This window comes from Ambystoma mexicanum, chromosome 3p (assembly GCF_040938575.1).
Source record: "Ambystoma mexicanum isolate Mex_15411 chromosome 3p, UKY_AmexF1_1, whole genome shotgun sequence".
Classification (NCBI taxonomy): Eukaryota; Metazoa; Chordata; class Amphibia; order Caudata; family Ambystomatidae; genus Ambystoma; species Ambystoma mexicanum.
The window spans coordinates 829,693,993-829,718,002 of NC_090925.1; the positions used below are offsets into that span (position 1 = coordinate 829,693,993).

Below are 24,010 nucleotides of genomic sequence, written 5' to 3' on the forward strand. Positions count from 1 at the left end.
AGGAGACAAACCACCAGGGACGTCATTTGGGGGTCGCCAGAGGTCGCAAGAGCGACCGCTGGTGATTGGCCAGCGACCTATGTCAATCTCTTGTGACCTCTCGCCGTTGACCAATCAGAGGAGGAGGGGGCATGGCTGCAGCGTGCTGCAATGCTTGTGTTGCCCTTCATTTTGATTTATTTGCACGTGTGAAACTCGTGCTTTGCTGGCTGCTCCTCCTGCTCCAGTTAGACCTCCTGTTCTCCAGGCATCCACCTCACTGAAGAAGGCCAGGCCGCCAGTGAATTCTTCTACAGGTGAGTCTAGTCAGTAGAGTGGACCGGTGGACTTGAGCGGGTGTCGGGTGGGTGCACTGCCACCGTCGGCGTGGGTGGGTGCGCGTTACTGGAAGGATTGCAGGTTCCTGAAATTATCCTGCATTGAGCACATTACCGCCTCCGGCGCTGAATTAATTTTACTAACGTTGCAAATATGTGCCGGCGGCGGCTTGCAATGTTGTTAAGCTGCCGCCGGCACATATTTGCAATGTAGTAAAATGAATTTGGTGCCGGCGGCGGCTTTGGAAAGCAAGCCGCCACCGACGGCAGCCTGTGCCTTTGGACTGTAAGCAATTACGCTTGCGCATTAGCACATCTCCCCCTGACCTCGTAGTGCCAGCGCGCATCTGAGTATTTTGGATTTGTTAAAATCCTTGTTGTATATAATAAAGGTCTACGGCCCGTAAATACAATTACAGAATTTTGTCTCATTATGATGTTAGTTGTTTACCAGTTGCCTTACGCCACCACTCAACCTATGAGGGCACACTGGCAAAGAGAATTCTCTGCACCTTTTCTCTCCATGACGCAGTAAAAGTGACCACGCAGACAGACCTCGGACTGGCACAGCTACAATGGCAATGCGAGCTATATCGCTATGGTAATGCAAGGCATCTTATCTTAAAATGACATTTCTATGAGCAAAAGCAGTTTCCTCCGAACCTGTGCTTTCGGTCCTTCTGGGTCCCGGCAGGTGGCAAAGACCCAGTCTGGAGGAATGGGGCTCTCCAAAAACTTCTTGACCAGTTCCAAGCCGATGGTTCAACCCTGTGGCAGCAGCAAATTCCTTTTACTAACGTTGCAAATATGTGCCGGCGGCGGCTTGCAATGTTGTTAAGCTGCCGCCGGCACATATTTGCAATGTAGTAAAATGAATTTGGTGCCGGCGGCGGCTTTGGAAAGCAAGCCGCCGCCGACGGCAGCACCAAATTCGTTTTACTAACATTGCAAATATGTGCCGGCGGCGGCTTGCAATGTTGTTAAGCTGCCGCCGGCACATATTTGCAATGTAGTAAAATTAAATTGATGCCGGCGGTGGCTTTGGAAAGCAAGCCGCCGCCGACGGCAGCACCAAATTCGTTTTACTAACATTGCAAATATGTGCCGGCGGCGGCTTGTAATGTTGTTAAGCTGCCGCCGGCACATATTTGCAATGTAGTAAAATGAATTTGGTGCCGGCGGCGGCTTTGGAAAGCAAACCGCCGCCGACGGCAGCACCAAATTCGTTTTACTAACATTGCAAATATGTGCCGGCGGCGGCTTGGAATGTTGTTAAGCTGCCGCCGGCACATATTTGCAATGTAGTAAAATGAATTTGGTGCCGGCGGTGGCTTTGGAAAGCAAGCCGCCGCCGACGGCAGCACCAAATTCGTTTTACTAACATTGCAAATATGTGCCGGCGGCGGCTTGTAATGTTGTTAAGCTGCCGCCGGCACATATTTGTAACGTTAGTACAGTTGCCAACATTCCGTAACCAAAAAGATGTAGAAATGTTCAAGTTTCAAAAATAATAATTTGCATAACAATGATGGCATCACAGGAAACTACAATACATACATTGTTGGCCCCATTGAAGCATTCTAAAATACACAACCCATCAAAAAGTACAACATGCAAAGATGTTCATATGTTAAAAATGTATAATTCTGAATGGTAAGTTAACATTCACAGAAGGTAATCACACGGAGCTGGTCGGTAACGTTTGCCACTGCTCTGTAGCAACAGCCCAGGCAGTAAATATGTATTGCAAGTTGAACACTGAAGGGCATGGAAACTGATATCCCCCTCAATCTGATAGGCAGATGCGGTGTGATTGTGTTACGCTCTGCAACTTGCCTTTGTTAGTGGTTCACCTAAGGCCTGTCCCAGCCAGAGTGCAGGGAAGAGTCACATAGCTGTCAGGTCACTGGATTGGTCTGAGTCCAATCAAAGTAATCACCTACCAGCCCACTGTACAGACAGACTAATGTGTTGCATGCTATGTCCTGCAGCCTGCCTTAGAGTCACATAAATTACCTGCCACTGTAAAAAGCAGTAGGATCTGTCACTGAAATCTGTAGGCGGTAGGACTGCTTAAAAAGCAGTAGCCTACTACCTAAATCTGTAGGGTTAGCAAGTATGTTAGTATAATGAATTCAGTGCCGGCACAGCAGCGGCTCTAAATTAGGGAAGGTAAGCAAGCAGCTGACGCCGGCAGCACCAAATTCGTTTTACTAACGTTGCAAATATGTGCCGGCGGCGGCTTGCAATGTTGTTAAGCTGCTGCCGGCACATATTTGTAACGTTAGTAAAATGAATTCAACGTTAGTAAAAATGAATTCAGTGCCGGCAGCGGTTTTACACTAGGGCAAGCGTTTCTGCACTCTGTATCTCATGCTTGCTATTGTTCATCTCTCTTTTGCACCTGCCACTCCCCATAACCATTCCCTTTATCTGCCCTACAGTCTCTTTGCCTCCCTACTACTCATCTCTGTCTCTCACTCTCTATCTCTCTCCTTCTGTATCTCTCTTTATCGCTCTCCTTCTCTCTCCCTTTCCATCTCCCCCTTCCTCTCACTTCCCGATCTGCCCAATCCCTCCATATTACATTCTTTTTCTCCCTTCCCTTTAAGTTCGTATTCCACATCCTTCTACTCCCATCGTGTCCCCTTTGCTGTATATCTCCCTCTATGTCGTTTTCTCTTGCCATGCATCTCTCTCTCTTGTATTTTATATTTACTGGCAAGAAGGCACAAATGATTGGGCCCTATGTAATTCCAAACATGCCTATAAGTTAGTTTTTCCAGACACATAAGTTCCCTGCAGCGTGCAGAATTCTTTCTATGTTTGTCTCTAATGTCCTCCATGTGTCTAAAAATATGGAACGCTTCACGAATTTGCGTGTCATCCTTGCGCAGGCAGGGGTCATGCTAATCTGTATCAGTCTAATTTTAGTATATGTGCTGCCAAAGCAAGCACAAACTTGGGGGTGAACTGGCCAGTATATAAAACCCACCGGATCTACCGCCTTTTGACATAGGCTGATTTATAATGCCAAACCTTTGGCCGGAAACTATTCATTCCTGAGGCTGGTGCGACACGAAGAGACAGACACCCAGGATCCAAGTTTCCCCAGTGCTGGTTTGGCCCAAACAGAAAGGTTTTGCTTGCTTGACTATTGCAATGCAGGTGAAAAGGATCATGGTCCAGGCTGCATGCAAAGTGGCACCTCCCTTCATGATGCCTGGGTGCTGTGTGCCTGAACACATCACAATAGTCCCACAAGCCAGAGAAAATACAGGGTGCCTGTGAGGGTTTGCTTGGGGGCCATGTTCAGTTTGAGAGCTCCGGATGGCCGCTTTCAAGCAAGTGATGCCTATTGAATCCGATTTAAGCTTTCTTTTGGCTGCTGGTTTCAGTCAGTGATGTTGACTGTTAATTCCCACTGGGTTTGGCTTCCTTTGGTAGGTCCTGGAATTCTCTTACAACGTGCATTGGCTGCCAGTCACCCTGTTTTATCAACTGCCCCAGTGTGGGAGCCTTGTGTGTTAGCCAATCGGGTCAGCAGGCATTGTAGTTGCTCCTGCTTCAGAAAGGCCCACCAGAACAGCACCAGGAGCTAATGTAGGTTTGACTCCTAGCTGGATCGGCTTACAAACCTGTGTGGATTGTTTAATTTAAGTTTCCCTGTCGTTCACTGTTTGCAATAGACTTTTGATTTTATGTGGGGCAGGCCCCAGCTGTACAACAATGAAAGACCAAGAAACAGCCCCTCCAGACTGCCCCAACAAGTAGCAGATGATTTCTCTGTGTGTCCCCTTTATTGCATGGGGAGGGGCTTGGCTTCTGTGGAAAACTACCCGCTGGTCTGTACTGCAGGACAGCCAATATTACAGTGATTGTGACCGAATAATACATGTCCCGATATTTGCGCTTTCCCCCTCTACTGTCTCTGTGGAGTCACCACACTGCACCATTACAGCATCCATGTTGTCCCCGCTTCACGAGACAAATCTGGCACCTGACCTGTGTGTGTGGTCAGGATAGAGAAAATGTGAACCCGGGCTTTGTGGGACGAAGGGAGTGTTTTATAATCAACTATTTTATTACATTTTGACTTTTATAGATCATGTGGGGGAGGGATTGAAGGCATTTTTACTTCCTGCTGTAAGATAAGTCATTGCCGGTTCCATGTGCCCCCGACCCCAGCCAGTGTTTCCATGTGCCCCTCGCCACTGTGTCCATGTGCCCTCCTGAGCCCAGCTTACAGCAACAGCTTATGCAAATTAAACTGCTTAAATTAACCATAGGCAGATGAAATCCAGGTCATTTGTGGCCTGCAGCCTATACATTTTGCAATGCACTTAACTAGGAATTTACATTGTGACACAACATTATGTAAACTGCTCCTTGCCCGAGCCACACACTCGGCCTGGGCATGCTGCGGGCTACAGAGCTAGTTCCTAGAGATCCTAGGGCAATGGTGCATAACATGCATCCCTCTGAGTCACAGAAGGTTAATGATGAATCGTTACCAGGCCTGAAATCAGTCTCTAGGTCTGTCATGTGCAAAGCCTCTGTGGTCCAGTTTGTCTTTGCATGATGCGTGCACCCCAGAACTCTAAAACTCTATTAAAAATTAATATGGTCTGGTGTTGCACAAATGAATCTTTCTGATATTTTGTTATTATTTTCAGACCTGCATCTTCTTGTGGGAGTTCCTTCCTTTCTGTGTTCTCAACGCCAGCAAACAGTAAAACCATTGAGCAGCTGACATCCAGCCTTATCTGTGACCGCTGTGAGAGGTAAATGAACGTGAAGAAACATATTGAAAATGTACAGCATATGTCAATGATCTGATCTGTTAGTCCATATCTATTTATGCATTGCTGCCTTGTCCTAGTTGTTCCAACATTAAAAATGGCGGTCTATCTTCCATTTAATCAGAGAATAGCACAAAATTAACTTAAAACTGTATGACACTGAACGCATGCTTCACTTCATTTTTTGGGACCCACCGGTTTCCTTTTTTTTAGGGGCAGAGTATGAACAGGTTGCAACTGTTAATCTCTCAAATGTAAAGTATAAACCTGACAGATAGGACTGACCTAAAAGTAAGCTACGAAAATAAATACTTGAAATCACTGCTTAGGTATGTATTCAGTGCTCCAGATAAGATTTTGAAGTGGGACTATTGTATTCCCTATTTTGTAAACTTGGAAGTAAAATGATTTTTAGGGGGTAAAAATGTAAATCCAGTTCCCCACTGCAGTATTTTGTAAGCAAGTAAAAAGGTTTTTCTAATAATTATGTTGCACCTAGTTACTCATACACATTAAAAGATCATGTGCCTGTCTACCGATCGAGCAGTAATAATAGTACTTTCTTCCTTTGGAACTACGTGCGCTACCTCTCCAAACATCCATGGAGCTGTGTGCGTAAAAGCAGGGGCTCAGGGTCCACAGTGTTTGTTTCCTATTTTTTGTTGGGAGTATTTGTAATCTGTTTTGCTTTTTGGGGAGTACTCGCTTATTTTCAGGGAGTACAGTGATAAATTTGTAAGCCAAAGCAATACATTTCAGATTTGTCTCCTCTTTGGTATTCAGCGGAAGTGGTCCTCCAAAGAAGAGTGAAGCACAAAAGAAGTCGGGAGGACACTGAGGAATCCATCATTTGCTTGAATAATAGCTTCTGATTTAGCGGTACTAAAAGAACGAACATGTCTACGCCTACAGGAAAACCCAAGGATCCAAAACAGAGGTCAATCCTTAATATTTTTTCTCCAAAAGCAAGAGGAGCTGGCCCTACTCCAGGCTCTGATTCAAGCAAGCGCAAGAGGTCTCATGATACCTCAAGTGGCAGTTCAAACATAGCTGCACATGTTGTCCAACCATCGGCCAGCACATCAATTCTGGCTGGCAGCAAAGCTGCTTCTTCAGGTGCAGACAGTGCATCTACATGTGCTGACATTGGTTCACTATCTTCACATGCTGATACTTTGTCTACAGTTCCACCTTCCTTGGCTGACATAGCATCTCCTTCATTTGTAGTGGCCACCAAAGGCTCTTGTTCACGTGCAGACGTTGCTGTGATGGTTTCACGTGATGCTGTTGACCTAAGCAACTGTCATGATCTCTGCTTCCAAAAGGTCAGGGTTTTCCCAACTCCCTTGGAAGCAGATCCATAACCCAGGTTCCGAGTGCCAACCAGTCCCAATTGGGACCTTTTGGACCCAGTCCTGGCGCCAGTGGCACCAGGCTCATAAATATGCCCAGTCCCAGCGCTGGAAGCGCCGGGCTCATAATGCTTGGGTGGACTTACCTTCAGCAGACCATGCTGCTTACTTGCCTGCCAGTTGAGCCTCTGATCCTCTTCTGTTTGGAACTACTTTTCCTGTTGGGTGGGGCTGGAGCCACTCCCTAGATTCAGAACACTGGAACTCTTCTGGAAGGCAGGAACTCTTTTCTTACCAGGAACTCTTTTCTTACTTAGGCGTGGCTGTGGAAGGAGACACCTAAGCACTACAGGAGGCTATTTAAACCACACCCGGTGGATGAATCTTGATTTGCGTTATTCTGCAACCTCTGCAGCAGAACGCTCATCGTGTCTTCTGCATCCGGTCCTGGGCCTAAGGAAAAGGCTTACCATCCTGAATCCAGTCTTCAGCAACACCTATAAAGACAAGAAAGAACAGGTTAGCATTCCGGCATCTGAAAGGCAAAGGCTTACCATCCTGAATCCAGTCTTCAGCAACACCTATAAAGACAAGAAAGAACAGGTTAGCATTCCGGCATCTGAAAGGCAAAGGCTTACCTACTCTTCGTGCGCTCCGGAGGTCTTCACACTGCATTCCGGCATCTGAAAGACAAAAGTTTACCAACTCTTCGCACGCTCCGGAGGCCTTCGGCGCTGCATCCCGCATCTGAAAGACAAAACAAGGTGCGTTTAAAGACATTGGGGAACTTTAATACTCACGTGCCATTACTCCTTTCCACATCTAATCCAGTGGGTATTCCGGCACCCTGCAGCCGCTCCGAACTCGTACCTGCAAAATAAAAAGACAGTTAGAGCGCATAGTGAAGCAGGCAACAAGCGCTTACTTACGTGCTTCCAGGCGCTTCTATTCATCACACGGGCTCCATCTTCAACTCACTTCAGCCCGTCATCCGCCATCGCCGGAACCCTGCAAAACAAGAGACATCATTACTAAAGACTTTAAAGACATTTGAATGACTCGAAACTTACCGTTCGTGCAGTAAACGACGGACAGCAGTCCTCTGAAGTCAAGAGGCCTGCGCTACCTATCCAGTGAAGAAACTGGTTACAGCACCCTGCCCCGAGGCAGATGGAGAGCTCGGCATTCACTTACCTAAGGTGAGAGCGTTAACCTTTGGGGGTCTACAGGAGAGGAGAAGAGGAAAGAGATAGGGACACCCCAATAACCCCAGTTCATTAACCCCATCTTTTCTATCTGCAGACATCTTACTCTACACGGCAGGCATACAGTGCACAGGGGTCCAGCCCAAAGAGCCAACCGGGTGCTACACATCACCTTTGAAGATACGGTAGTCGCCCAGTCAAGACCGGCGCCTCTGCGAGAATCAGGTGAGCGTTACAGAACGCAAAGCCTACCGCAAAACTCTCGCCCAGGCGCTATGGAAACCTCGGATACTGACCCCCTAGCCCGGTTACTTGGGGAACTAAGGGCAGAAGTGCATGCAGCTCGTCAGGAAACGAATGCTCTAAGAAGGGAACTAATTATTTCCAAGGAGAGAACAGACAATCTTGCTAGACAAGTGCTACAGTCACAAGCCGGACAGACCCCGTTACCCGCATCAGGGGCAAATCTTCCTTCAACATCCTCTATGAATCCAGTGCAGATCAACCTACCTGGGAATGTACCTCTGGCTCCGCCCGAACGATTTTCTGGTGACCCAAAGAGGTTTGCAGTATTTATCAATCAGTGCCGGTTGCACTTCTTATGCCGGCCAGCAGCCTTTCCAACTGATCAAGCAAAAGTAGCTTTTGTACTTTCGTACCTTAGTGGCAATGCGGCAGACTGGTCGATCCCTCTAGTTAATCAAGATGATCCGGTTCTCCATGATTTTCAAGCCTTTCAGCTTAGTATGGAAAAACTGTTCGCAAGACATTCACAGGGGCAGGCCTTGGACAATGAGCTTCTTTCGTTGCGACAGGGTAATCAAGACCTTTTGGCTTATATTGCATCTTTCAATAGACTAATAGTGGAAACTCAATGGCCTGAGGACAAAAGGATTACGCTGTTTTATAGAGGTCTACGTGGAGAGCTCAAAGACGTTTTAGCCCAAGTAGTGAATCCCCCACAAGACTGTTCGGATTATATAGACTTGGTCGTTCAAATAGATCACAGGCTGCAGAACAGGAAGGCCGATCGTTCCAAGTTTGATGCTCGAGTATTTTCCAAACCGCCAACTCCTTCCAAAGGAGTAGACTCCGGGGAACCCATGCAAATAGGGGGTCTGAAAGGTCCTCTAACACAAAGGGAGCGGGAGAGGAGGAAACAGTTGCAATTATGCCTATATTGCGGAAACTCAGGGCACTTTCTTCGAGACTGTCCGGTGAAACCTGCCAAGAAGGCAGTAGGAGCTGCAGTTACCAAAGTTACAAACTCTGAGCAGGGAAACGACCTCGCCCGACAAGAATAGAGGTCCTCTTGCCGAGCGTGAAAACCAGTTCCGTGACCTCACATTTCGTGATACCTATGGTCCTCATTAGCCCTGATAATCCGGATCGATTACATGCAATTGAAGCTTACGTCGACAGCGGTGCCATCGGCAATTATGTGGATCATGAAATGGTTTTGAGGATGAATCTAACTCTTTGTCCCAAGGCTGTAAAGGACGTCATTACTACGGTGGATGGTACGGAGATAGCCTCCGGGCCAGTAACGCATACCACTCAAGAGGTGACGCTAGTAAGTCAAGATGGACACCATGAGAAGATCGTGTTCGATGTGATCAAGGCCCCTCAGTTTCAGATTATTCTAGGAATACCTTGGTTAGAGAAACACAATCCTCTGATCGATTGGCGAACAAGAACGGTCCAGTTTCCAGAATGTGTCTCTACTTGTCACCCTCCACCTGGTGTTGCACTGGCCGCAATTTCTTCAGAGACTCCCCAGTTACCTCCCGAATACCTAGAATACCAAGATGTTTTCCGGAAGGATCACGCTAACTCTCTACCTCCTCATAGGTCTTATGACTGCCAGATAGACCTGATACCTGGATCTACTCCTCCTTGTAGTAGAATTTATGCCCTCACCGAGCCTGAGAACCTTCACCTTCGACAATACCTGGATCAATACCTGGCAAATGGGTTTATTCGTCCTTCCAAGTCCCCTGCTTCTTCAGCTTTGTTCTTCGTTCCAAAAAAGGAAGGAGACCTTAGAACTTGTATTGATTATCGCTCCCTGAACCAGATCACCGTTAAGAATAGATATCCGTTACCTTTGATCCCTGAACTCCTGGACCAAGTCAGAAAAGCATGCATATATACAAAGCTGGATCTTAGAGGAGCTTACCACTTGGTACGAGTAAAAGAGGGCGATGAATGGAAGACGGCCTTCCGCACCAAGTATGGGCTATTTGAATATCAGGTCATGCCCTTCGGACTTTGCAATGCCCCGGCCGCCTTTCAATATTTTATGAACGATGTCCTCAGAGAGCTCATAGATGTATGTGTTGTTGTTTACATTGACGACATCCTCGTTTATTCTTCATCGGAATCTGAACATCGGAAACACGTGAAAATGGTCCTCGAAAGATTGCGTCAACACAAACTTTTCGCTAAGTTGGAAAAATGTGTTTTCAACGTGACTGAAGTTGAATTCTTGGGATTCATATTATCACCTGGCGGAGTGCGTATGGATTCAAAGAAGGTCGATGCAGTTCTCAAATGGCCATCACCATCCTCCGTAAAAGGTGTGCAAAGCATGTTAGGCTTCGCTAACTTTTACCGCAGGTTTATCCCCGAATTCTCTCGAATAGTCCAGCCCATCACTGCCTTGTTAAAGAAAAACAAACGTTTGAATGGTCTACCGAGGCGGAACAAGCTTTCCAGGATTTGAAGACTAAATTTATCTCTGCACCAATCTTAAAACACCCTCGCCCCGAACTCCCCTACACCGTGGAAACTGATGCTTCAAGCCTTGCCATGGGGGCAGTTCTATCACAAAAGGACCCGGTAACCAATCAGTTGCATCCCGTGGCATTTTGGTCCCGCAAATTCTCGCCTCCTGAAATCAATTACACGATTACTGACAAGGAACTTCTGGCTATCAAGTCTGCCTTTAAGGCTTGGCGGCATTATCTGCTGGGGGCCCGACACACCGTTACTGTGATTACGGATCACCGAAACCTGCAATATTTGAAGACCGCAAAAGCCCAATCCTCTAGACAACTCCGTTGGGCATTATTCTTTGCCGAGTTTGACTTCATAATTACCTATCGACCTGGTACAAAGAACGGTAAAGCCGATGCCCTTTCTCGGATGGGAGTGGAAGAACACTTGGTCAACCCTAAACCTGTACCAATCATTCCCGAACAAAGAATTCTGGGTGTAATCGCCACAGAATCCATAGAGGAAGTTAAGGATAAAGCCAGGCAACTTGTAACTCCAGCAGACATACAGAATTGGCATCTGCAGGGAAAGGACTTTGCAGTAAAGGACAACTTATTGTATTTCCAAGAACGATTATACCTACCCAGCACAGATTTACAGAAAAAAGTAATCTCTTGTTATCACGACTCTTTAATGGAAGGTCATCCCGGTATAGCCAAGACCTCAGAAAAGATCAAGCGCTACTTCTGGTGGCCGTCTTGGAAAAAAGATATCAGAGACTTTATAATGTCCTGTGGAGTATGCGCCCAAAACAAGAGTCAAAAGGAAAGACCAGCAGGCCTCTTACGCCCTATTGACATCCCACCTCGCCCTTGGCATACGCTTTCTATGGACTTCATCACCGATCTACCTCCATGCTCCGGATACAATACGATTCTAGTAATCGTGGACTTATTCTCCAAGATGGCGCATTTCATTCCGCTCAAAGGCTTGCCAACAGCAGCAACTCTGGCCCGAGAATTTCTCGAAAACATCGTCCGACTGCACGGTTTTCCTTCGGTTCTAATTTCGGATCGAGGTAGTCAATTTATTTCTCATTTTTGGCGAAGTTGCTGTCGGTCGGCTCAAATTGATGTGAGACTATCGACCAGTCACCACCCTCAGACCGACGGACAAACCGAGAGGACCAATCAAACTCTGGAACAGTATTTACGCTGCATGCTGCAACAAACTGAAAAAACTTGGAAAGATATCCTTTGGATAGCCGAGTATGCCTACAATAACTCTGTCCATTCGGGAACTGGGAAAACCCCGTTTTTTCTTTTGTACGGCAGTCACCCTCGAACCTCGGAGTTGGATCCCCTCCAAGATCTTGAAACACCAGCAGTAGACTACCTGCATTCTACAATCACCCAAGCCTTTAAGGAAGCTGTTTCTCACCTTCAAAGGGCTAAAGAACAATACAAGAAAGGAGCAGATCAACATCGGAAGGAAGCCCCTCACTATCAAGTAGGGGATCAAGTCTGGTTATCCACCAAATATCTATCTCTAAAAGGGCCACGCACATTCAACCCAAGATACCTTGGTCCCTATTCCATCACTACCATAGTAAACCCAGTAGCGGTCAAGTTGGACTTGCCCCCGCACATGAAGATACATCCGGTCTTCCACGTCTCTCTATTAAAACCCGTGCAACCTCAAACCCGACTAACCAAATCTCCAAAACCTATCCTAGTGGATGGAGAACTCGAGTTTGAAGTCAAAAGCATTCTGGACTCCAAGATCTCCAAATCTAAACTATTCTACCTAATTGACTGGAAAGGCTACGGCCCCCAAGAGAGATCCTGGGAACCTGCTGAATATGTCCATGCTCCTCGCCTAATCAAAAGATTTCACCGAACATTTCCTGACAAGCCAAAACCCCCGGAGAAGCCCGGTTTGGGAGGGGCCTTGAGGGGGGGTACTGTCATGATCTCTGCTTCCAAAAGGTCAGGGTTTTCCCAACTCCCTTGGAAGCAGATCCATAACCCAGGTTCCGAGTGCCAACCAGTCCCAATTGGGACCTTTTGGACCCAGTCCTGGCGCCAGTGGCACCAGGCTCATAAATATGCCCAGTCCCAGCGCTGGAAGCGCCGGGCTCATAATGCTTGGGTGGACTTACCTTCAGCAGACCATGCTGCTTACTTGCCTGCCAGTTGAGCCTCTGATCCTCTTCTGTTTGGAACTACTTTTCCTGTTGGGTGGGGCTGGAGCCACTCCCTAGATTCAGAACACTGGAACTCTTCTGGAAGGCAGGAACTCTTTTCTTACCAGGAACTCTTTTCTTACTTAGGCGTGGCTGTGGAAGGAGACACCTAAGCACTACAGGAGGCTATTTAAACCACACCCGGTGGATGAATCTTGATTTGCGTTATTCTGCAACCTCTGCAGCAGAACGCTCATCGTGTCTTCTGCATCCGGTCCTGGGCCTAAGGAAAAGGCTTACCATCCTGAATCCAGTCTTCAGCAACACCTATAAAGACAAGAAAGAACAGGTTAGCATTACGGTCTTCAGTGACAGCGCTTCACTTACCTGGTCCATCGGCTGTCACCAACGCCTCGCGCTGCATTCCGGCATCTGAAAGACAAAGGCTTACCTACTCTTCGTGCGCTCCGGAGGTCTTCGCACTGCATTCCGGCATCTGAAAGACAAAAGCTTACCAACTCTTCGCATGCTCCGGAGGCCTTCGGCGCTGCATCCTGCATCTGAAAGACAAAACAAGGTGCGTTTAAAGACATTGGGGAACTTTAATACTCACGTGCCATTACTCCTTTCCACATCTAATCCAGTGGGTATTCCGGCACCCTGCAGCCGCTCCGAACTCGTACCTGCAAAATAAAAAGACAGTTAGAGCGCATAGTGAAGCAGGCAACAAGCGCTTACTTACGTGCTTCCAGGCGCTTCTATTCATCACACGGGCTCCATCTTCAACTCACTTCAGCCCGTCATCCGCCATCGCCGGAACCCTGCAAAACAAGAGACATCATTACTAAAGACTTTAAAGACATTTGAATGACTCGAAACTTACCGTTCGTGCAGTAAACGACGGACAGCAGTCCTCTGAAGTCAAGAGGCCTGCGCTACCTATCCAGTGAAGAAACTGGTTACAGCACCCTGCCCCGAGGCAGATGGAGAGCTCGGCATTCACTTACCTAAGGTGAGAGCGTTAACCTTTGGGGGTCTACAGGAGAGGAGAAGAGGAAAGAGATAGGGACACCCCAATAACCCCAGTTCATTAACCCCATCTTTTCTATCTGCAGACATCTTACTCTACACGGCAGGCATACAGTGCACAGGGGTCCAGCCCAAAGAGCCAACCGGGTGCTACACATCACCTTTGAAGATACGGTAGTCGCCCAGTCAAGACCGGCGCCTCTGCGAGAATCAGGTGAGCGTTACAGCAACACTTCAACTTTCCTGGATAGCGCTGATTGCTCTTTCAACCCCGATGTTGAGGATTGTTCTTCCCTTATTGGCATGTTTGATGATCCCCCCACTAGTGCTTGCTTTCCCAACATTTCACTCCTCGGGGATATTACAGGGAGCTCTTGGTTGCAGAGGTATAACAGTATGCAGATGTGTCTAGCTGAGCAGGGCATTCCAAGGAGATCTCCAGCTCCCAATTTAGATGACAGTGTGGTGACTGATCTGTCACCAAATCCATGCAGTGACACTGTACAGCCAAAACTTCCTACATACCATGTAACTGGTTCCCGTAAGTTTAACGGAGACTACAAAACATATCCTTGGGTGGAGTATTCCGTTCTAAAAGATAAAGTATACTGCTTTGCATGCAGACATTTTGGTACTAATTCTGGAGGAGGGGGGCGGGCACGTGGCAATGATCCATTTGTTGACATTGGCTTCGCTAAGTGGGAAAAGACACGTTGTTCTTTAAAGATGCACTCAGATTCTGATAAGCATAAGTCTTCGGTTGTAGCTTGGGCAGACTTTAAGCGTGTACAACAGACTACAGGCCCTCAACACTCCATTGTTTCAATGCTAGAAAAGGTTGGGGACCAAGAGATTGAAGAGAATCGTCAACATGTGCTGCAGTTACTAAAGGTTGTATGTCTTTTGGGTCGTCAAGGATTTGCTTTCTGAGCCACAGACAAAGCGCAAGACTCCCACAATAAGGGAAACTTCACAGCAATATTGCGTTTGCTGTCTGATACTAATGAACTTCTTAAAGTAAAAATGGCTAGAAGATATGGGCACTACACATCACCTGAGTACCAAAATGACATGATCTCAGTTGTGTCAAATCTTCTACGTCAGAATATCGTTAGGAAAGTGACAAAGCACTTTGCAGTGTTGGTTGATGAAACCAAAGACATTTCACATAAATGACAGATGAGCTTTGTGATCCAGTTTGTAGATCAAGATGAGAACATTCAGGAAAAAGCCATGGGATGTTACCACATGGATAAGTTGGATGCCTCCAGTTTAACTGCAGCCATTGACAAATCTGTACGCAATGCTGGCCTTGACTGGAAGAACTGTGCGGCACAATGCTATGATGGGGCATCAGTTATGAGTGGCTGTTTCAATGGAGTGCAAGCTGCTCCACAGGCAGTTTACATTCACTGTCATGCACATCGTCTAAACCTTGCGTTAGTGCAAACTATCACTAACATACAAAAAGTGAAAGATTTTTTCTCAACTTTGCAGGCTGTGTATGTGTGCCTTTCACAAAGTTCTCCTATGCACAAACCTTTGTAAAAGCTCAAACAGAAAGCGGTCTGGCAGTACAACAATTAGAAAGACTTTGTGGCACTAGAAGGTTTTATTGGTACGCTTGTGTTAAAGAAAATACAGGCTCGATTTGAAACCATTATCGTTGTTCTCAGTGTAATAGAATCATTGCAATAATGTGACAAGCAGGCTTGTTCAGAAGCCAGAGGACTTCTCCGAAATATGCAGTGCTTTGAGTTTTTGCTAACTTTGTTAAGTATGGAAGCAATTCTGAAAAAGATTAGTGTGTTATCTGATGAACTTCAGAGAAAGAATCTTGATTTGCCAGATGCGAGTAACCTAATTCAAGTGACAAGAACTGCCCTCGTCAACCTTCGACAAGAATGCCATTGGGTGAAAATCGTCAATGACGCAACGGAATTGGCAGAAAAATGTGGTATTGAAACAGTTGAAAACCACAACTGCAGAGCTTTACCAGTAAGGCAGCAACAACTGAGCAGCAAACTAAAAGAATACCTTGTTGGTACTACTGTAGGGAAGAGGCCTGGACATTATGAGCACTCTGAGGATCGAATACCACAGACTGAACGGATAAAGCAAGAGGTATTTTTCTCCACCTTGGTTAGGTTTGTAAGAGAGTTGGATGCTCGTTTCATAGATAACATGGGGCTTATCAAGGCTGCCGGCATGTTCAATCCAAGGGCTAAACATTTTTTGGAGAACTCATCTGCAGATTTTCTTGCTCGCCACTACCTAGGGCCCCAAGTAAATTATGCTGGATTGCATTCAGGCTTTGGCATTGCAAGGCAGTATTTATCTGACAAGACTTTAGCAGGCATTCACTCTATCAGGTGCTATCTCAATTTATCTCCAAGAGGCTTTTCTGAGGTCCTAAACCTGTTGGATCTGGTTCTTGCATTGCCGATTACAACTGCAACAAATGAGAGGTTCTTCTCCTGTTTGAAAAGAGTTAAAAACTATTTGCGAAATAGATGTGGAGACAATAGACTTAGTGATTTGTTGGTAATGGCATGTGAACCTATGGAGGTTGACGAGGTAAATTTGAGTGATGCCTTTGACCGACACAGGAGGTATCATCTGAAAAGATGAACCATTATATTCTTTGACACTGTTAGATTATAGCTCAATTTTCCAGTTAGGTCTTTCTTTTCAAGTCACGCAGACCTAATCAGCACCACATACAGTCTTCAAAACCATCTGCTACTCTCCTACACTACCAGCCTCTTCTCCTCATGAAGTCAGCCATGATACATCACTCATGCACTACAACCAGTTTTTCTTATCTTCAAAACACTACATGGTATGCTGTTGAGTTTTGTCAACATCCTATTTTTTATCAGCGAGCTAAGCAACAATGGACCATTACGTCAGAAACATCATGTGTGTCTTTAAAATGGCAGCATCTTCCACACTGCCGGCATCCTACAGATTTTCAGTCTAAGCAACAGCAAGACCTTCAATTAGCATTTTCCTGTGAAGCCAGACAGGCACTACTAGTAGCACAGCCACAAGCATCTGTCAACCGCAGTCTCTTAGAATTTGAGTAGCCTCCATCAGCATCTTCTTGACAAGTTAGCCAGATGCTGCAGCACAGCTGGAGTTTTGTGTCATGAAAACATTTGCTATCCGATTCCCGCCTGGCTCTTCTTCATTTCCAGTCCATGAAGCAATGATGAGCCATCTAAGCAGCAACTTCCTTTAAGCCAGTCACCAGCTGCCCTACAGCTACAGTTCTGTATTCACAATGCCAGCACGGTATCCTTGATTTGTAGTCAACCAAACAATGATGAGACACACCCAGTCAGTGTCCTCTGTTAAAACCAGCCCAGCACCATCGGCATCACAGCCAGTATTCTGTGACCTCAAAACAGCACCTCCCATACATGCAGCCTCTTCTCTGCCAAACACCTGCAGCTCCACTACCAGAGTTCTGTGTCTTCTTGATCTGTTGCCATTGAACACTCACAGACCTCTCCTCTGGTTTCCGGTTAACTAATCAACAACCTGCCTTTGAGTTAGAATCTTCACCTCACATGCCATTGAAACAGCAGCACTGTCACGTCTGTCAAGCCACTGTTCTACTCAATCTGGTAGGAAACTACATTTTAAGTCTTATGACAAGAGTGAAGAAAGAGCAACTGTAGGGCATTATCCCAAAATCTATATAATAGTACTAATTTTTGGAATGTGTACCATTGTGGAAAGGTGCGGGGTGTGGAGGACAATGAACATGTAGGAACCGAAACCTAGGCATATAAAGAGTGTTGGTGAGTGTGGGAGTAATGCAAAATGCAGCCAGGATTTTTTCCCCCATAAAATATGGGGACAGGACTGATGAGGCTTTTGGTACTGAAGTTTGTATCACTCAGTAATGCACTGTATGCCTTGAACACATTTTGAACTAATCTTTTGGCAGCCAAAATAACACAAGAAGAAGAATCATTAAAAACTGAGGATGCCATACATGTTTTCTGGTGAAATATTCTCCCTCTCCCCTTTTATCCTGGCTTTCCACTATCTGTCGCTGTCCCCCCAGAATGTGATTTCGCTCTGTAGTCCTGTTGAAATAACAGGGCAGATCCACATAAAGAAGGGATTGGGGTTCATACACTTCACGTGGCAACATGGACCTTGACACTGCTACATATGATGATACAATCTTGTATGAAATGTCACAATACACTGATATCGTAACCATTTTTTTATTAGTGCACTGAGGGATAATGCTCTATGAGGCCAATTCATGTGATGTCATGGTGGGGGGGGGGTGGTCAAATGACATCACTTCCGGTGGGGTGTGGTATAATGACATCACTTCCTGTGGGGGTGTGGTCAAATGACACCACTTCCTGTGAAGTCACTCTTGGGGGCGTGGCACTGGAATGTCAATTCCGCTACCCCTGGCATTTTGGTGAAATGACGTCCTTGCAAACCACTCCTGATATCCACTTGTCAGCCAGAACTCCGGATACCCGCTCCTACACCAAGGACGTATCCAGGGTCTGGCCTCCTCAACCTGAGGGAATTGTTCTTTGCAATACACCTGTCTGCTGTTTGAATATATCGACAGACAGAGGTGATGATTACATAAAAGAGCGGGGAACACACGCACCGCGACACCAATGCTGCAAAAGAATGACAAGACCAGGTTAGTGCAAATGTTGTGGAACAGAATACAACAATACGGGAGCAGCCAGACGTTGGGAAAACAAAAGATGCCTGCCAAATTGAGGGGAACACAAGAGTCCAGGTGTAACACTATCCTTGCCATCATCCTCTCCCTCATAGATTATGCAAACTGCCTTTATCTAGGCGCCCCGGCATTCCAGCGCAGGAAACTTCAAAGAATCCAAAATGCAGCTGCCCATCTCCTCATTGGCCTCTCACCTAGAGAACATATTAGCCCAGCACTCAGAGTCCTACAATGGCTCCCTATGAGTTGATGGACTACCTTTGAAGCCATGTGCATCTCTCACCGTGCCCTCCACAACACAGTCGCTGAATTCCTCCAGGATGAATTTATACTCTATTAACCCACCAGGAACCTCAGATCTGGCTCTTCTCCTAGTTATCCCCCATTTCAACTCCATCGAATTGGCAGGATCGTCCTCCTCCATCCAAGGAAACTCCAAAGAATCCAAAACGCTCCTAGTTATCCTAGAAACCAAGCCCCTGCCATCTGGCTTCATCTCCATATTTGCTGCACTGATAACCACCTCTCGTTCAAAAAGGCCCCTTAAAACTTGGCTATTCCCTACTATAACCTAAAATCCTCTTCTCCACCGTTATCCATCAACATAGCCCTGGTCACAAGCACCAACCTCACTCTCATCGAAATACTAACAAGTCATGTTTGCAGTGGATGCTGGTTGCTGTTGCGACGGCCCGCTTTATACACATCAATCACTGACAACATCTCGTACACAAACCCACGGACGGATGCCGGCTGTTGTCGCAGCGGCCCGTCCTGCTAACACTAGCCCAGGCCACTCTTTGCACACAATCACACATCGGCCCTAGGCAAACCTTCGCTTTGACAGGTGCACTCAGCTTACTAATATACAACAAGTGACAGTCTGACGGTAGCTCATACACTACCAATGAAAATGTTCAGGACAGCCAATCAGGGCATGCCCTATCCACAGGGGTCCCGTTCTAACTTCTGCATCGGCTGCACACCCAGAGGACCCTCTCTTCTCATATATCTAAGGGGATCGCTAAAAGCAATCAGAATGTTCAATCAGATGAATTTTTGTGGGTAGATAATGTGGCACACTAAGATGGATTTTGGGGGTAGGAAATGTGATGCACTTAGATGGAACTTGGGGGGTAGAAAATGTGACGCACTCAATGGATTTCAGGGGGTGGAATGGTGTAGCATTCTCCCGTTAGCTTGTGCATTTACGCAGATGTTTTATAATGATATCCCCAGCACTCTCAAGATCATAGGAGAACCGGCCCAATGCACCTGAAGTCCTTTGAGGATAGCCAGTTAAGTGCACCAAGAAGATGTATTAGGATTGCCCCTTCTGTGCTTAAAGACCTGTCCAGATAGCTTGCCACCGCTCCGGGACATTGGCACTGGACCTGATGGTTTCTTGATACTGGCACGCTTATACACGTACAATACCTGCAAAGACAGCCATGTTGTTGTTTCTAGATATGCAGGTTGCCTGCCGTTGTAACTAGAAGAAAGTGCACACGTAGGTTAACATGTGTTACACTTGGAGCATTTACACAGTATAATGTTTATCCCACCCATGACGCTCAAAGATACTGGTTGGTAACCCTACATTGCACTTATAACTGCTTAGGTTAGCCATTGTAACGCACAGTGGTGCTAGACAGGCATTCTTGATATCACACTTTGGTTAGCATTTCACAAAGACAAAACAGGCCACAATAAAGACAACACTGCAAACTAATCAACACCAGAGTTATGTCCAAACACACAACAGAAATGTATGATCTACATTGCGACGGGGGGAGGGTTTGACATCCTTTACATCATGGAAACCTGGCTAGTGCACAACTACAAAGTCATACTGCACAGCTTTCTGCCTGACAACTTTAAGTCCATGAGGCAAACAGAAAAGGAAAAAGAGGAGAAGGACTCACAGTGGCATAGAAGGAAACTCTAAATGTAAGGACAGCCGATGCGCTGAACATCCTGAACTGCAAATCCCTCATCCTGCACCTGACCTCAAACCCACAAGCAAATCTCACATTAATACTCGTCAAAAGGCCCCCGACCTATGAACCTATGACGAAGCCTTTGTAGACCCTTTCGTAGAAGCTGTCACCAACATGGCCATTAAACACGACCACCCGATCATTCTCGGCGACTTCAACATATGGTTAGAAGAAGAGAATGCAAACTAGTAGAAAACTTGAACTAAATAGCTTGAGACAATGCAAATAGGACAAATGGTGAAAGGAGCCACGCACACAGCAGGCCACACTCTATATCCAATCTTCACCAATAGAAATCTGATCACAACAGCGCCCCCAATCCAAATAGTTTAGGGCAATCATCTCAATATACCCTTCGTGGTATTAATACCATTGAAAGCATCTAACAAGCCCAAAATAACCCTCTAATCTGGAATCATCAAAAGCAGTGCCCTGCAGGAAAATATAGAATCCTCAAAGCCATCGATCACCACCCTGAACTAGATGAAAGAACAGACATAATCCTGAACTGGATCACGAAAACAATATTTAAAATCTCACCGGAACAACCAGTCATCCCATCGTGAAAGACATCGATGGCTAGATGGATCACGCCCCACATCAGAGCACTGTAAATAAAACGGAAACTGGAGCAAGAAGGGAGGAAAAAGGACAACCAAAACAAAAGAACAACATATCAAAGACAGATCCAATGCCAGGCTGAACCTCTTCCCCCAAATCTCATGAGACAAATCCATCAGCCTGGTGAACAAAAGCAACAAGGCAGGCTCCTCAGCTGATCCCTGTCCACCATACATCTACAAAGCGATCCTTACACAGGGAACACCATCAGAACACTGCCTAAACCTCTTCAACACGTCACTTTCAATGGGAAGTGTACCACAAGCCTTCAGTATCGCCTGTCGTATCTTTGAGGAGTGGTCTGATGTAGGCTGATTTAAAGACCTCTCAAACTACAGACCTATCTCAAACGTTCCATACCCAGCAAAATTTATTGTGACCTCTGTTTATAAACAAATACTGGCACACATCGAAAAGAAGCATCTATTAGATCAGGCACAAGTAGGCTTTACACCCATGAGAGGAACAGAGAAGGAACTCATCTCTATATGGGACGACCTAAAGACCAATGCAGACATGAACTCAGCGCTGATACTACTCGATCTCTCTGCAGCCCTCGATTCAGTCAACCATAATACCCACGTCCAAAGACTTCAAGGCATAGGGATCTGTAATACAGTGCTCCTTTGGGTTAAATCTTTCCTGTCCAGAAGAACAGAAACAATATGGCTAAAAACCATTAAAATTCGCAGAACACCATTTGTGGAGTCCCACAGAGCTCCTGGCTATCCCCACTATTGTTGAACATCTACTTGACGCCCCAATCAGCCTCATCAAAAGACTCTGCCTCACATGCCACAATTACGCAGATGATACACAATCATCTACAAAATCAATGACAAAGAAGAGGAGACCCCCACACTAACAGACTGTCTAAAATAAACCCTACCAATGGATGAACACTAATAACCTTAAAATTAACCTGGACAAAACGGAAATCATGATTGCACCCAATGATCAAGGAAACAACTTGGATATCACATGGCATACAGAACTGGGAACCCCACCTGAACCATCCAAAGTAGTAAAAAACCTTGAAATTTGAATGGACAGTGAGTGAACACTAGATCCACAAGTCAACACGATAATTAAGAAATGCTTCTTCCATCTGCAGACTATCAAAAAGATACTGCCCTTCTTTTCCTTCAAGCACAGACCACTTGCCATCATCTCCCTCATCATGTTCAGAATAGACTACGCCAACAGCATATACCTTGGAATTCCAAAATACCAGCTCAGGAAACTAAAACGAATACAGAATGCAGCCACCAGACTTCTCCTCAAACTCTCTTGAAGAGACCAAATCACACCAGCGCTAGGGATGCTTCATTGGCTCCCAGTCAAAACACAAATCACCTTCAAAACAATGTGCATAACACACAGAGCAATCCAAGGCCAGGGAGCTGAATTCATGCAAAAGAAAATAACCATCTACAAACCAGCAAGAACACTTAGATCCAGCAATGACATCCACCTAGAACCTAAACACTACGCGAGTAAGAAACTTGGAGGGTCAGCTTTCTCTTGCATAGCCGTAAAACTCTGGAACTTGCTCTCGAAAGAATAATGAACTACGAAGGACCATCTAATATTCAGAAAACTTTTTAAAACCTGGCTCTTCAGCTCCGAACGGGAGGAAAATGCCTGAACAACATCTACATGCCATGAAATGAGTAAAAACACAGAAATGAAACCAGTGGCTAACCGAGCACACCCAACATGAACTGAGACCAACCTAAGGGACCTACCCCCATCAACACAACCCAACGTGCTAAACCATGCAAAATCCAGCAAGAGAAACCTATTTGAAAAGCACGGAGGGCAGTCAATAATGTACTCCTAAATAAATAAAACCACCACTCTAATTAGCTGATATTAAACACCTACCAGCATTAAGCCTACTAGCAAAGGTTAACCTTGTCCGGCATGCAGCCTAACAGTCTAAACTAGCCACACTGTGTACACAGCCTGCATGTGTAGGTTAGCCACATTCTGCATCTAGTATAATAATATAGCTAAGCCTTCTACTCCCTGCTGCGACCCTTTTACACAGCCTACAAAACATCTGTATTATGCAGGGTTCTGCTCACTGAGATGGATTGTTGGGGTGGGAAATACATCGCACTTCGATAAACTGTTGGGGGCAGGAAAGGTATCACACCTAGTTGGATTGATTGAGGATGGGAAGTGTATCGTACCACAATGGATTGCAGGGGAGGGGAGGGCGGTGGGAGATGCGTCACACTTGGATGGGCAGTTGGGGAAGGGAAGTGTATCACACCTGGATTTCATGTTGGGGCTGGGAGGCGTGTCAAAATTCGATGGGCGGTTAGGAGCGGGAGATGTATCACACTTAGATGGACTGTCAGGGGTGAGAAATATGTCACACTTAGATGAATTGTTTGGGGAAAGAAACTGTGCCACACTTGGATGGAATGTTGGGGACAGGGAATGTGTCTCACTTGGATGGATTGCTGGGGGTGGGAAAGGCATTGCACTTGTATGAACTGTTGGGGGTGGGAAATGTCTTGCATTTGGAGGGATTGTTGGGTATAGAAAACGTATTGCCACTAACCAACCATACAAAAAACTCACCTTTCCTCATACGCACCCTCAAACTCTGAGTGAAACACAACCACTCCTCTAGTGCACCACAAACCGCACATGCCTCACAACACCCGACATGAAATCAAACCAAACACAATCACACCACATGACGGTTACCGACCAAAAATGCACAAACACTCAGTGACCAGTTTCTCCAAACTGAAGCTGCCAACAGCACATCAAAGCTCTCTTGCTCTTCTCCCTCTCAATCCCACTAACAAACCCTGCAACCCTCCTTCCTTTCCAGACCCGCCACAGTGCCAAGAGACCATGCAGGTGGCAACAGTGTGCGGTACAAGACCCATTAACATTTGTAGAATTTGGAAGACACATAGTAAGACTATAGTGATAACCTGTCTATTACGCTTAGAGAACCCCATTATCCTAGTCTCTATGGTAGCCTGTTGGTCCCGCCTTGAAGATGTTCTAGGATAGCAAG

At 46.1% G+C, this 24,010-nt stretch overlaps 1 non-coding gene across 1 annotated transcript; it reads right to left on the reverse strand.

The window, feature by feature from the left end:
* Positions 1-3,169: 3,169 nt before the first annotated feature.
* Positions 3,170-3,275, reverse strand: LOC138581596 (U6 spliceosomal RNA). Its single transcript, XR_011304657.1, has one exon. It is a non-coding gene; the product is annotated as a U6 spliceosomal RNA (small nuclear RNA).
* Positions 3,276-24,010: the final 20,735 nt, after the last annotated feature.